This window comes from Pseudonaja textilis, chromosome 5 (genome assembly GCF_049901715.1).
Source record: "Pseudonaja textilis isolate UNSWEBS1 chromosome 5, rPseTex1.2, whole genome shotgun sequence".
Taxonomy (NCBI): Eukaryota; Metazoa; Chordata; class Lepidosauria; order Squamata; family Elapidae; genus Pseudonaja; species Pseudonaja textilis.
The window spans coordinates 70,783,163-70,799,184 of record NC_141994.1 but is presented as its reverse complement, the minus strand read 5'-3'; the positions used below and the strand labels follow the sequence as shown (position 1 = coordinate 70,799,184).

Sequence of the window (16,022 nt, the reverse complement as noted above, 5' to 3'; positions counted from 1 at the left end):
CCCCCCTCAGTCGTAACACAATTATTATACTTATTATCTTATTATTTTTCTTTTTATTCTTTTTTATTTCTTTTATATTGTGTTTTTCTAACCTTCTAAGCCACCTCGGGTCTCCCTGTGTGAGTAGGCAGCAATATAAACTTTCTAAATAAATAAATAACTTAACCCCAAATTCAGTTGAGTATAATCTAGTACAGATTACAGCCTCTCCCATTGGCTTGTTTTCCTAGCTAATATGTGGAGATGTTTAGAATGGCACATTAGGAAGCAAAACCTTCATAGGAAGCTGTACTGACCCACAAGTGCTAGTACTGTTTTATATACTGCACTGGTGAGACCACCCTTGGAATACGGAGTCCCGTTCTGGACCCCATGATACAAAACAGAGGTTGACACCACCGAGGGCTCTGAGAAGAGGTACAAGAATGCTAATGGGTCTGGAGGCTAAGACATGTGAAGAATGGTTGGAGGAATTCCCAGGGTTCTTCTGACAAGAAAAGCAGTGGTGGGATTCAGCCAGTTTGCACCAGTTCAGGAAAACTGATTGTTAACTTTCTGAGCAGTTTGGTGAACTGGTTGTTGGAAGAAATCATTAGGGCAGAGAACCAGTTGTTAAATTATTTGAATCCCACTACTGAAACAATTTTCTGGTTCTTGAGGGACTGTCACAGAGAGGAGAGAGTCAACTTATTCTCCAAAGCACTTGAGGTCAAGGCAAGAAATAACAGGTGGAAGATCATTATAGAGAGATCCAACCTAGAACTAAGAAGGAATTTCCTGACAGTGAGAACAATTAATCAGTGGAATGACTTCCCAAATCCACCTCTGTGCATGAGACAGGACAGTAAAAGATGTATCCTAATTCATCAGAATAAATTTGTTAATTTTGGATTTGTGATAAAGCAACGTAATATTGAAGCCAGGAGTGAATGTACAATGCTAAGTTCTGTGCCTCAGTTTGAATTACAGGGAAGGGCAAGAATTCCCCCCTCCCCCTTTGTGCACAAGACTTTCCAAATATCCTATGCTCCGGCTTTCAAAGGCTATCAAATTTGTTACTGAAGCAGGATTTCTTTGTCTTCGCATCAAGCCAGGAAGGGGCAAATTCCCCCTCCTTTTCTCTTCAGCGAGTGAAGTGCTTTGTCTCAAATTACAACTCCTAACTGGGAAGACTCAATTTGTAAAACAAAGGGAGGAGCCAGATTGACCCATCTGCCCTGCTTCTCCCCAGTTACTACAGTTGAATCTACAATTTTTAGCAACCGAAGACGATTTGCTATCTTTTTCTTCCTTTTTTCCTTCTGAGACAAAGACTGCATCTAGCTAGCCATTTCAACCAAAAGCTTCCACAGGAAGTCAGTCATTAAAATACCTCATGGTGGGAGGGGCTGGAGTTCCCCACATGCTACAAACAAAGAGCTTTCTAACCCACCCATTCTTCTCTGCTCAACTTTCAAAAAACCCTCTTGGCTGCTAGGAGGGATTCCCCCCGTCTTTCTCCATCCACCCACAGAGGCTCAGGAATCTGTCTGGATTACCAAAAGGGAATTTTAACAGGACTCTGTAAGATTTTCTGAATCTTAAAGCAGCCCACAGCAACATCTGGTACTCAAAGAAAAATCTCCCTGAGTTTCCAATGCATGTTTGCATTGATAACCCCCCTTTTTTTGAAACCATTGTGAACAATTTAATCAATTTAATTCAAATGTTCCAAGTTTACCTGCAACCTACCAGGCCCAAGTAAAGCAGCCTACAGCCCCATATGGTGGTCAAGAAGAAATCTACAGTGAAGTCAAATAATTCTTACCATTTTTTTCCTTTTCAAGAGTAGGCAGAAAATTCTCCCCCCTCTTTTTCCTTCCACAAAAAAAGTGAGACCTAAGCAACACAGCCCACAGCTATATCTGGGGCTCAAGGAGAAATTTCCCAGACTTTGATTATTTTTACACAGTTTCTCCAATGTTGACCAGAGTGTTTCTCCATTGATAATCCCCTTTGAAACTATCGTGGACAATTTATTCAATTTGACCAATATCAATCCCCCTTTTGGGGGGAAATCATCATGCACCATTTAATCAACTTAATTCAAAGGTCCCAGGAGTAACTGCAACCTAACATGGGTGTAGCAACAGTGTCTTTCAGACCCTCTGCTGCTACCTTGTGAAGCAAGCGACCCTTACAGGCATATTTTTGCCTTCTGCTCTCAAGTCTTCAGGCTACGCTGCGCATATTTCTGCGTTCAGCCCTCTAATCTTCAGACTTCGTGATGCAACCTCTAGTGCCCCCTTCTGTCACAAGCTCACAATGCACCCTAGAAGCAGCCATACCATGTGCTGTGCTAGCATCACCCAGACTCTGCAGTGCCACCTATGCGCTCAAGTATTAAATCCAGCAGCAATTCTACCTTCTGTTACCTGCTTGCAGCATACCCTATTACAAAAAGGAATTGCACAGACACCACTAAATTTTTCCAAATTCATCTTTTGCCAATTTGAAGCATGGCAACTTCCTCAGCCATGACAGACGTCTCTGGTATACCAGAAGACCCGAATCCTCCACCCACCCTGGTTGTAAATGTGGAGCCTAGTTCTCAACAACTGCCTTTAGACGTCCAACCCTCTGGAGAAGCCGCGATACCTCAGAAGGCCTACGACCTCAGACAGCATAGGAAGCTTACCTCACCCACAGTGAAATGCTTCAGAGAGGATTGGGAAAGGCAATATCACCGTTATGCACACGCATGGACAGAGATGGTCAAGATCTGTGACACCCCCAAAAGCAAGTTGCCCCTCGAGAGCCTCTTCCTGATGCAGAAGGAGTTAGAAGAGCACCTCACATGATGGAGAGACAATGAAAACAAGCTTAAATACATACAGTCAAACCTGGAAGACCTAGAGTTCCAGGAACACACTCATTGCTTTGAGGAGGTGAACAAAGAATGCGAAGACAGCATCCGGGAAGGCAGAAACTCCCTCCAGACCGCGATCTTCAATGCACTTCAAAAGAAACAAGGGGCGAGGGAGAAGTCCACATCTGACATAGGTCTTCAATCCCAAGCAGCTTCTTCCCACCATTCTAAGAAAGCCTTCTCCCTCCATCCCAAATTGGCTAGATCGCAGGCAGGTTCCAGTGTCTCATGCCAATTCTCTGCTGCCAGCTCTCACCATCCTTCCAGAGCATCCTCCCATCATAGCGGCACATCTAAGGCCTCCAAAGCAACAAATTATGCCAAACGGGCTGTAGAAGCTGAAGTAGAAGCTGCAGTAGCAGACTCAGAGCTACATGCCACAGAGGAGGTAACACAGCAGAAGGCGGCAGTAGCGGCTCAACAGGCCAAAGGCCAGACCAGACAACAGGCAGAAATGGCCAAAGCGCAGGCCAAATTTGAATTGGCCGAACGGCAAAGAGATGCCGCAACAAAGACGGCACGTGCCGCAGCATGGCGGAAGATGGCCCACAACACCTCCCTCCAATTCAACCTTGAAGAGTTGGGAGAGCCCAGATACACGGGTCAAGGCCTACTTGGATGAGCAGCACTCACTACAAAATGAGCAGATGGAACCACCTCAGTTGCCTAACAGTCTCCCACAATCAGAGAGGCACAAGGATGAATCTCAACCACAGACTCTACACGTCAGTTACGCAACTGACGTTGTACGACCTAAAGTACGAGATTCACTTCCCTCCAACATCAAACCTGATGTACCAAAAAATGTACTTTGTTATGGATGTCTTATGGAATTATCTATCTGCCTCTGCACAGCTACAAATCCACCTCTGTGCATGAGACAGGATATCTAATATTTTCCATACTTTGATTTCTAGTCCTGCTACTTGGCCTGATATCTACCACACCTTGCTGATTTCTATTAGCTCCATCTCTGGAATTTAATGGACAGGAGCCAAATCTAGACAATTTGTGGGTTGTCTTTTCGCTTTGGACTGTTGGCTCCCATAGCTTTAAGATGGTGGTGCCAACAGAGACAGTTTCACAGAAATGTCAGTCTAGTGCAAGTACCACAAGAACAGTTGTGAACTGAACAGTTATATGTTCATTTGTTCCAAAATGTAACAGAAAATAGTCAGAGATTAAATCTTGGAGAAGGGTCTTTTATCTGCTCTGCGATTCTTCTCAGTCTACATGGCTTCATTCTGGGCTACAAGCAAGAGGGTAATCAGGCCTGGATGCATTTGTGAGTCTTCTGCTGAGTGTGTCAATGTATGATGTTTTGTAATTCACTGCAACCACTGCGGTTCACAGTGCAAACGTTCGAAATATGTTCTTTCAGTCCTGGATGTAGTCACTGTGGTTTGCGTAAATGGCAGCTTTTGGTGACTACAACTCGGCCTTCTGTCAGAAGCATGAGACCAATAGAAGAAATTGTAGAATTATTACTAAAATGTTTATTAGATGATATTTCTTATTATCCTGCCTGGTCCCGGCTTCTTCTTTAGTGAACATGTATACAGCTTTCTTAATCCTTTGTTCTGGGGTCTTGGCATTTTGGCCAGGAACACTTTTCCTTGGGGTGGAACTGGCTATTTGGCTATTTGGCCCCTGTCCATTTAGATCTTGGCTATTTTCTGTTGTCTTTCTGAGGAAACGAACACATAACACAGAAGAGTAATTGGATTTCCAACTTGAGCCAGGGTTGTGCAAGAATAAATAAAAATGAGATCCAGGCAGCTGTGAAGGATGAAGCAAACAGTTGGCCTTACACCAAAGAAATGGGGTGCAGCAAGATACTTTTATAGGGGGTTTGTCCAGGTATGGAAGGTTGACTCAGCCTTCCGTCCTTCCGAGGTGGGTAAAATGGAGGCCCAGATTGTTGAGTGGCAATAGGCTGAGTCTGTAAACCGCTTAGAGAGGGCTGCAAAGCACTATAAAGCGGTATATAAGTCTAAGTGCTATTGCTATGAACAGCTTCAGTGATTCACTGAGAAAAGTCATAAAAATGGGGCAAAACCCACTTAACAAATGTTCTCACTTAGCAACAGAAATGTTGGGCTCAGTTGTGGTCATAAGTTGAGGATTACCTGCACAACAATAAGGGCAGAAAGGGATATTTTTCCCTCTCTTTTTCAGAGCCATCCGTGAAAGCTGGAGCAACGAAGGCCACCAAAAGAGCTTTAACCATCTATTATTCCCATTCTCTCTTCTTAGCCTGTGCATTTTGGCATTTTTAGTTGGCATCCATGATTCCCTTTTGTTGTTTCCTTTGGCCGTGGTGGCACAGTGGTCAAAAGGCAGTACTGCAGGCTAACTATGCTTGCTACTAAGAGTTTGATTCCTCCGATCCTTACCGGCTCAGGGTTGATGCAGCCTTCCATCCCTCAGAGGATCCAGATTGTTGGGGTGGGGTGGGGTGGGGGGAATATGCTGATTCTGTAAACCGCTTAGAGAGGGCTGTAAAGCACTGTGAAGCGGTATATAAGTCTAAGTGCTAAGTGCATTTTGCATAGCATCACCACATTGCCCTCAACTAACACCCTGCTAGAATGAAAAGAAAACCAGCTTGGCAGTGTGTGAAATAAGGAGCTGAATCTAATGATCTGTGCAAGTGCAGGATTTGGAGAATAAGCAAGATGGACAACTAGTGGACTATAAAGAGCCATTCTATCAAATCAGAACTGCCACCTTGGTTAACATCCAGCATCCAGTTTTGGTCACCACAGAAAAGATGTTGCAGAGAAGAGCAACTAAGAAGATTAAAGTCCTGGAGACTAAAACATATGAAGAATAGTTGTAGGATATGGCTAGTCTACAGAAAAGGATTAGGGGTGGCATGATAGCAGTATTCCAGTATTTTAGGGGCTGCCACAAAGAAGAGGGAGTCATCTTATTTTCCAAAGCACTAGAAGGCAAGAAAAGTCTTCTATCTTTGCTCTTATTATCTTCTCCCAGACTAGCGACTTTTCTTAGCCTTTTAAATGTTTCATGGCTGAGCTGACGGCCCCCCCACCCCAAAGGCCTAGGTATCAAACCTGGTTTGACCTTAGAAGATACAGTACAGTGTGAATAAAAATAGCTACTCGGCAGTTTCCAGGACCTCTGTTGGTGTTAAACTGAAGGCAGAAGGTGGCAGCACTGTGCCATCTAATAAAATTCATGAGCATCCTTTAAAGGTTTACTAAAAGAAGGAGGAACAGCAGCAAAAGAATGTAAGAGAGAGAGAGAATAGAGAACAGGGAGGGAGAATGAGAGGGAGGAGACGCCTTTGAAAAGAATGGATGGGATGATCTTCCTTCCTCAAATTCCATTTGCAGACTGTGAATTCCCTCCTTCTCCACCCCAGGCAGAACTGATGGTGTGGCTGCAGTTTATCCACCATAGAGTTTGTGTGTGTTGCATAACACAATAATTACTGAGCAAATATATGAAAGGACCTGGTGGGAATAATACATTCCAACATATCGCAGAATTGTGGGTCATCATAAAATGGATGTCAGGGGACACCTGTCTTTCCTTACCAACCTGTTGTAGGAAAAGGGCCTCAGGTGGAAAAATCCTGCCTGGATCTCTCAAAGATTTTCTCATCTTTCGTGGTAAAATATTTAGCTGATGAGGAAGTAGAGGGAACCGTTCAATGGCCACCAATAGCAGAAGACTAGCCTCTTACCCAGTTCCTGCAACTGTTCCAAAACATATGAAGAACGATTGCAGGATTTGGGTATGGCCTAGTCTAGAGAAAAGAAGGGTTAGGGTGGACAATACAGCAGTCTTCCAGTATTTGAGGGGCTGCCACAAAAAAGAGGGGAGGTCAATTTATTTTCCAAAGCACCTGAAGACAGAAGAAGAAGCAGTGGATGAAAACTAATCAAGGAAAGAAGCAACCTGGAATTAAGGATAAACTTCTTAGCAGTGAGAAGAATTCAGAAATTGTGGGTGCTTCATCAATGGAGGCTTTTAAGAAGACAGCCACTTGTCTCAAATGGTATAGGCCTGTGATGGCAAACCTATGGCACGTGAGCCATTTGTGCGGGCACACAAGCCCCACCAAACTTACATGGTCTGCTCATGCGTGCACCTCCCAGCTGACTTTCAGCCCATTTGAGGCAGTTTTTGGCTTCCCGGAGGGAAGCCTTTGCAACCTTGGGAGGCCGAAAAACAGGCCTTCCGGAAATACTGGAAGTGATGAAATGGGCCCGTTTTTCAGCCTCCAAAGGCTGCAGAGACCTCCTTTGAGCCTCCAGGAGGGTGAAAACAGGATCCCCCAGGCTCCAGAAGCTCTCTGGTGGCTGAAAATGCATTTCTGGTATTTCTGGAAGGCCCATTTTTCGGCCTCCCAAGGCTGCAGAGGCTTCCCTCGAGCCTCCGGGAGCATGAAAGCGGCTTCAAACGGTCCGAAAATCAGCTGGGAGGAGAGCACATGTGCAGTGCAGGTAAGAGGGTGGGGCAGGGGTGTTGCGCGCGCATGAGCAGTGGGGGCAGGGTGCATTGCATTGTAGTTGCCAGCACTCACACATGCACACTATTGCACACACACGCACTCTCAGCACACCACAACAAAAAGGTTCGCCATCCCTGGTATAGGCTCTCCTGCTTGAGCAGGAGGCTGGATTAGAAGATCTCTGAGGTCCCCTCCAGCTCTATTCCGATTATAAACAACCAGTCAATCTATCAATGATGTTGGCTGATCATATGAATGAACAAATATGGTGTAATCCTGCCTTTAAAAAAGGATGAAGAAAGTCCCAGAAAAAGAGGAAGGGGAAATAACAAGAGAGGTTGGTGAAGCATCTGGGCCATCAGAAAATCTTAGGGAGAAATCCTCTGGATGTCCCAGGATCGGGGGAAGCAAGAGAGAGATCCTGTTCAGGAAATGAGATGCTTAGTCCCCTGGCACCCCGTAGATGCTTGTATGCATTTATTTTTCTTCATAAATCCAGCGTCACTTTGGGAAACAAAAGATCAGGCAGCGTTGGAAATGAATCCAAATAACAAAAACTTGGATCAGTGAAAACACAGAGATTTTATTTGTTAAGCTATTTGCAAAGAGCGGTAGGATCTCAGCTGACCTCAACATGAAGTTTAAGCCAAGAACCACACCTTAAGATTTCAACACATTACATGTTATATTTTTCTACCCTGACACCCCCATGCCCCTCCTACATTGACCCAGATAATCTGAAATGCCTTATGGAGACCACATCATCTCCTTCAACACCTCCCAATGACTTGGCATTAAGGAATGTCCCTTCAGCAGGGCCTCTTTCTATCGGTCTGAGAACAAATACATATCTATTCCTAACACCACACTTGTTACATATTAAGGTTACATTCAGCACTTTTTCTTAGAACATAATGATTATATGCATCTCTAACATATTCACCTATGCAAAGTAAAAGTCTGGTAAACTTAAGCAGATGCTTTGAAAAATAAAATCTAACTTCATTTGATTAAATAAAGTTAGGGCAATGTATGTAAATGCATTAGAAAATATACTGCTCAAAAAAAATAAAGGGAACACGTAAACAACACAATGTAACTCCAAGTCAATCACACACCTGTGAAATTAAACTGTCCACTTAGGTAGCAACACTGATTGACAATCAATTTCACATGCTGTTGTGCAAATGGAATAGACAACAGGTGGAAAACAGAGGCAGTTAGCAAGACATCCCCAGTAAAGGAGTGGTTCTGTAGGTGGTGACCACAGAGCACTTCTCAATTCTTATGCTTTCTGGCTGATGGTTTGGTCACTTTTGAATGCTGGCAGTGCTGTCACTCTAGTGGTAGAATGAGACAGAGTCTACAACCCATACAAATGGCTCAGGTAGTGCAGCTTATCCAGGATGGCACATCAATGTGAGCTGTGGCAAGAAGGTTTGCTGTGTCTGTCAGCGTTGTGTCCAGAGCATGGAGGTGCTACCAGGAGACAGGCCAATACATCAGGAGACGTGGAGGAGGCCATAAGAGGGCAATAACCCAGCATCAGGACTACTACCTACACCTTTGTGCAAGGAAGGACAGGAGGACCACTGCCAGAGCCCTGCTAAATGACCTCCAGCAGGCCACAAATGTGCATGTGGCTGCTCAAACGGTCAGAAATAGATTCCATGAGGGTGATATGAGGGCCCAGCGTCCACAGGTGGGGGTTGTGCTTACAGCCCAACACTGTGCAGGACATTTGGCATTTGCCAGAGAACACCAAGATTGGCACATTCGCCATTGGCACCCTGTGCTCTTCACAGATGAAAGCAGGTTCACACTGAGCACATGTGACAGATGTGACAGGGTCTAGAGACGCCATGGAGAATGTTCTGCTGCCTGCAACATCCTTCAGCATGACCAGTTTGGCAGTGGATCAGTAATGGTGTGGGGTGGCATTTCTTTAGGGGGCTGCACAGCCCTCCATGTGCTCGCCAGAGGTAGCCTGACTGCCATTAGGTACCGAGTTGAGATCCTCAGACCCCTTGTGAGACCATATGCTGGTGTGGTTGGCTCTGGGTTCCTCCTAATGCAAGACAATGCTAGACCTCATGTGGCTGGAGTGTGTCAGCAGTTCCTGCAAGATGAAGGCATTGATGCTATGGACTGGCCCGCCCGTTCCCCAGACCTGAATCCAATTGAGCACATCTGGGACATCATGTCTCGCTCCATCCACCAACCCTACATTGCACCACAGACTGTCCAGGAGGTATGCTTTAGTCCAGGTGTGGGAGGAGATCCCTCAGGAGACCATCCCCCACCTCATCAGGAGCATGCCCAGGTGTTGTAGAGAGGTCATACAGGCACGTGGAAGCCACACACACTACTGAGCCTCATTTTGACTTGCTTTAAGGACATTACATCAAAGTTGGATCAGCCTGTAGTATTTTTTTCCACTTTAATTTTGAGTGTAACTCCAAATCCAGACCTCCATGGGTTGCTAAATTTGATTTCCATTGATAAATTTTGTGTGATTTTGTTGTCAGCACATTCAACTATATAATGTACAAAGTATTTAATAAGAATATTTCATTCATTCAGATCTAGGATGTCTTATTTTTGTGTTCCCTTTATTTTTTTGAGCAGTATATAGTTACAGCAGGATTAAATCAAGATAGCAAAGGTCTATAGAGCAACTATCTGCTTAATGCTATAATATACTATTCTCTTCACCTACATTTTATTTTTGAATTTTCTTATTTCTAACAGCAGCATGTTGGCTTTTCATCCTGTTTTCTTGAATGAGCCTGAGTGGAGTGGTGTGGAGTCCCAGAAGGTAGCACGATGCCCATTGTAGACCACATTACATGGATCCACAGCTCCTTTGTATAAAAAAAAAAAAGCTGCTGCAAATCTTGCACCTGTTACACTGCGGAGTAGGCAGTGAACAAGGCTCCCAGGTCCTCGGCAGGAATCACTTGCAAGCAAGAGGTGGCCTTTTCTTTGGGTGCAAAAAAGAGGGGCTTGGCCTCATTCCTTTCCAGCTTCTCCAATCAGAACAGGATTGTAAGGTGGCTCTTGATTCCGGCCACTGACTTAGTTGACCCTTTCAGATGCACCAGCCTAGTTATAGCTTTTGATTTCAATACAATGGCTTTCTACAAAGGCTGTCCTATATTATCCTGTAGTTGTTTATTAAAATATAAATGTCAATCATGACTTGGACGACTGAGAAACTCCACAGATAGATGTTCTTCATCCAACTGTATTGTTGCTAAAGGTTCCCAATATACATGATCTGTAAATCACTTACTAAAAAGCTTGGACATTTCACAGAGGGGAGTGAATATACTATCAACTCCAAGCTGCAGAAAATCAAAGGCCTAAAAATAGAAGAAGATGAAGATACGATTTCATTTGATGTCACAGTACAAGTTGTCCTCTACTTACAACAGTTCATTTAGTGACCATTCAAAGTTACAACTGCACTGAAAAAAAGTGACTTATGACCATTTTTCACACTTAAGACCTTTGCAGCATGGTCCCGTGGTCATGGGATCAAAATTCAGATGCTTGGCAACTGACTTGTATTTAAGACAGTTCCAGTAAACTTCCGGTTTGAGCTTCTTCGGCAACAGACCGAAACCGCGACTCTGCGCGGTTTTGATCCGTGCTCCCCGCTGGAGCTCCCCGAGCCGGCTGGTTTGGGGGCTAAGCCACCCCGTAGAGGTGGTGAAGAAGCGGGAGACTTCCTGCAGGGTTGAGGAGAGCTGCATCTCTCATCCTCAGCTGGCCATTACTCCCTTTCCCGAAGGTGGTTGTAGCAGTGGTCAGAAATGGCCACCACAAAGAAGAACTCGACCGGAAAAGAATGTGCAGGAGAAAGATAAGAAGAGAAAGTTTTGGTTGACCAGGTCAAACAGCAAAAGCAACAAATAAGGTACCCTGGAATTTAAACTTTAAAAAAATAATAATACTGTTCCCAAAGAAGATCTTTAAGCAGTGAAGGAGAGAGAAAAGGGAAAGGATTTGGTTTTTTCTTTTTCCTATACTGACAGCTAAGAGATTTAAGCAAGAAATTGGAAAAAAAATCCACTTTGACATTACTAGGCATTTAATGCTGAAAATAAAAAGTCAAAGAGATAATAAAGATTTCTGGATACTTAAAAGCTTCTGAAAACAGGAAAGGAGAGAAAAAGAATAAAAGGGCAGGATCTGGAAGGGAGGAGACTGCCTGGAATTAAAAAGAACTCACAGTAAAAGCTCAACAAGACTTCTAAAAGATACATTTTAACTGAAACATGGCAACAAAATAGTAAAACGCCAGGAAGAGAAAGTGAAAAAAGAAATAAGAAGAAATAGCTCGGGAGTATTTGGATTACTTAGTGATCTCTAGATTCTTGGTTATTGCATTTGAATGACTAAAATCAATTGGGTGGTTGTTTAAAAGTGCTTAAAATGGCTCCACTCTTAGAAGGACTGAAAATGGAACTTAAAAAGTACAAAGAAGATGCACAAGAAGGGAGAGGTTCTTTTGGCTTCGTATTTCAGTTCTTAGAAATGAAGATTTGGAACTTTGAGAAACAACAAGAAATGCCCACAGAACAAGAAGATTGGGACAAAGAAGAAGCCATCTTTAATGAACAAGTAATTTTAGGTGGGGGGAAAAAGGAAAGTGGGGAAAGAAAATGGAAAGTTTAAGACTGGGAAAAACAACCCAACAAAAGAATAGATTGAAAAATGTATAAAATCAGAAAGCAACAGAAGAGGAAAATGCAGAAGAGAGAATTACAAATAGAGACACAAGGGGGTAAAAAGGGGAGGGAGAAGAAGAGATGGAAGAAAGAAAGGAAAAGAAGTTATAAAGGACAGAAACAAGATATAGAAAAACAGGGCCTATTTAGAGATAATGGGTGAGAATCAAATTGAAAAAGGGATTCTGCAAAGGTACATAAGATAGTATTGTTATATTAGAAATAGAAATAATTTCAGAAAATATGAAACAATGTATGATTAAAATGTTTGATAAAATAGTCATTGTAATTTAGTGGAATGTTTGTTAATAAATAAATGTAATAAAATGAATATTTAATGATTTATAAAATATATGTGAAGAGAAATCAGGGAAAAGTTAATTATGGAGATTATATGTGTTTTCAAGAAAGTATGATATTTAATTGAAAAGAAATGTTAAAGATGTTAAGATTTTAATGAATATTAATGATAGAACTGAATTGGAATGGAATGAGGGTTTTAATTACGTATATTTATAATCCTTTTTTTTAAAGAATATAGTGCGTATTATAAGAATGTACCAAGCAGAATTCAACTGGAAGTTATGTATTATGTATTATGTTGAATGTTACATCCTTAAGGTATATATTGAAGTTTAAACAAGAGTTGAATGGATAAAATTAAAAGATATAAAGGTGTCATACTCCAATTAGTAATTACAGGAGAAAATTTGTTTAATGAGAAAAGATAATATGAAATTGAAACAGGACAGACAAAGGTATAAATATAATGATTTGAATTGAGATGAGATAATCAAAATAAAATTGAGAAAATTAAAAGAGGGGGAAAAACTATATAGAAAATGCAAAAGAGTAATAAGATATGGAATAGAACATAAAAATGAGCATGAAATTGAGTTTGTGTCTGTATAAAGAAGTGTAACCCAGGACCATGCTATTTTTTAAAAAAAAGATGTTTTATTTGTATTGTTGTGTGAAAACCCAAATAAAACTTTAATAATAATTAAAAAAAGACAGTTCCAGTGTCCCAGGGGGGTCATGTGATCAGGTTTTGCAACCTTCTGACGAGCAAAGTCAACGGGGGAGTCAGATACACTTTACAATTGTATTATTAACTTAACAACTGCAGTGATTCACTTAACAACTTTGGCAATAAAATGAGGCAAAACTCACTTAACAAATGTCTCACTTAGCAGCAGAAACCTCAATTGAGGTTGTAAGTCAAGGACCGTCTGTACTCTTTGTGTCCATAGATCCAGAACTAGGGAAAGTGTGCATGGAAGCAGTCTCACACAACACACCCAACCTAACTTTAAATGTTTGATTTTAATTGATATGGCCCCAGTCTGGCCACCCTAGAAAAAGAAAGTGAGCAGACTATGAAAGAAAAGGTATAAAAGAAAAATTAGGAAGGGCTATGACACAAATGTCATTGGGGATATGATGCAAGGGATGATTTCATCACTGACGCAAATATCGCAAACACAGACACTTCTGAGCAGCCATGCAAATATTGATCAGGATAAAATAGATCCTATTCAGAAAATGCTGGAAAAAATGACTTTGGGAACTGTGGCAGTTAGTCTTTTCATTGTTGCTTCTTAATAAGCTTAAGAATTCCCTCCCTGCCCAGACCAAGGTTGCATTCACAAAACAAACACAATGGTGTCAGCAAGAAATCTAGCATCTGTTTTCTGCATAACATGCTGAACTTAGTTTTCATTAATACAAACTTTTTGGCTATGAAAATGCAGACTGATGAGTTCACTTGTTTCAAACTATTGTTACAAACACAGAAAATGGGTTAATTCAATCACTAGCTTGGTGTGCTATGTGGATACTGCCAAAACAGTGCCTTATTTCTCTTCAGAGGTTATATAGATGGGCTTTTGCACTCTAAAAGAGTGTACAACCTTTCAGGAAATAAATGAGAGGAACTGAACTATTTTGAGACATGCGCAGCTACTTACTGTGTCAGCAAATGTTCAATTCTTTAAAAGCCACCTCTCTTTTAGCCATTATTATCTTTCTCAGTCTCACAAATATAGCCAAAATTATTCTCTCATTGCCTCACAAGTTTCTTCTGATAAAGACTGGCAGAAACATTCAAGTGAAGATGTGAGGTGAATTCAGCAAATCCTTACAGCATTTCTCTAATGAGGGCAGAAAAAGGAAAAATATACGTAAGTCTTTTTCTGACCCAGCATTTTTGAAATCACCTTCCTGAATTAGTGACAGTCCCAAATATTGCTTCTTGAAAAGGTTTCCCCAGAGCCACAGAGGAAACATTGAAAAATGATTTTCAACTTATTGCCAGAAAAACAACACAGGGCTGCCATGTGTTCCAGGAAATATTTGGTTTTTCAAATTGTAAATGCTGGCATTTCTGGGAGCTGTCCTGAGTCCTGATTTTAATCTGCGCCTGCCAATACATTCATTTCTGTGTATGTAGTAATTCTCTCTTCTGTAGATAGCCTTGTAACTGTTCCTGAACAAAGTCAGAAGCATAATTTACACATCTTTGGCCTGCTATAATCAATCAATCAATCAATCAGAATAGAGCTGGAAGGGACATTTTCAAGACAATTTAAACATTTAAATTTTTAAAATTATTTTAAAGACAGGAGACAAAGAAAAGACAGGCCAATCTGGAGCAAATTGCAGGATGATACTGCCATGTTTTTTGCATGATGTTGCAATATTTCCACATGATGGTTGCAGTGTTTTTGATAAAGCCACCTGGGTGACTTTCTCATTGTTTCTTCTTACATAATCGCTGAGATGTGATCAGCAAATGTAGATATTTTTATTTACCGGGCCTCAGATTCCTGATTGATTATTTTCCTTGTTGCCACAGAGGGTCAAGTCAGCTTGTAGAAGGACACTTTCAGCAATTTGCACGTAAATGAGGGGTTTGGTAGCCAACCCTGCTCACATATATAGGGGAGGGGAATACCTTTATCAGAACAACATCAGGACGAATTGTTATGACTAGTAATAGACATCTATCGATAAGCTTCTTGTGGAATTACTGGGAGGATCAGCTATGCCAAGGCTACTGGAAGTCAGTTTGTGTTTTCAATGGTTCTGGCAACAAGAATTTTCTCCTCTGAATGGAGTAATGACAAGGGGGTAGAGGTGCAGCATATGTGATGTGATCACAAGGAGAAAAAGGCCTAAATAAATAGGTAGCCAGGAATGTGTTAATCTGAGACTACATAAGTTTAGATAAGATCATAGGAACTTAATTTGGCCATGTCGTGCAGGAGAATGAATTGAGCAGGGGTGTCAAATTGGTTTTCTTCAAGGGCCGGATCAGCATTGTAGTTTTCCTCTGCAGGCCTGCGGGAGGTGGGTGGGGGTGGCTTGGGGTGGGGGGACAGATGCCTTCTGTAGCACCCTGCCAACCAAAACAGGGCACAGGGGGACCGCGCATAGCCCCTCCTCCACCTTATTTTCACGCTCCGTTGCCTCCTGCAGCACTTTGATGGCTGAAAACAGGCCTTGTGGCCTGTTTTGGGGCCAGTTCTGGCCATTTCCAGCCCATTTTCCAGCCTGTTTGGGCCTGGTTTTGGGCCCATTTTCAGCCAGTTTTTCAGCCCATTTCAACTGGCATTTGGGGGGGCATTTTTGGCCATTTTGAGGGCCATTTTTGTCTGTTTTGGGCCCATTTTTCAGCTGTTTTTGGCCAGGTTTTCAGCCCATTTTTGGCCAGTTTTTCAGCCTGTTTCAGCCCCAGTTTCAATCAGCAGAGTGCTGCAGGAGGCCATGGAGGATTAAAACAAGACACGGGCCCATTTAGCTGCCAGAGCCACCATTGACTAGACCCTTGATATTTCCAGGCCAGCCCCGCAGGCCAGATTTAAGCACCCCATGGGTCAATCTGACTCATGGG

General features: G+C 42.3%; 1 long non-coding RNA gene across 1 annotated transcript in view; it reads right to left on the bottom strand.

Annotated features, from left to right (window-relative positions):
* The window catches only part of LOC148125691 (uncharacterized), a 49,161-nt gene extending 41,679 nt beyond the window's left edge, over positions 1-7,482 (bottom strand). The window contains exon 1 of the long non-coding RNA XR_015743945.1: positions 7,466-7,482. This is a non-coding gene — a long non-coding RNA (uncharacterized LOC148125691). The remainder of the gene's footprint in view (positions 1-7,465) is intronic.
* Positions 7,483-16,022: the final 8,540 nt, after the last annotated feature.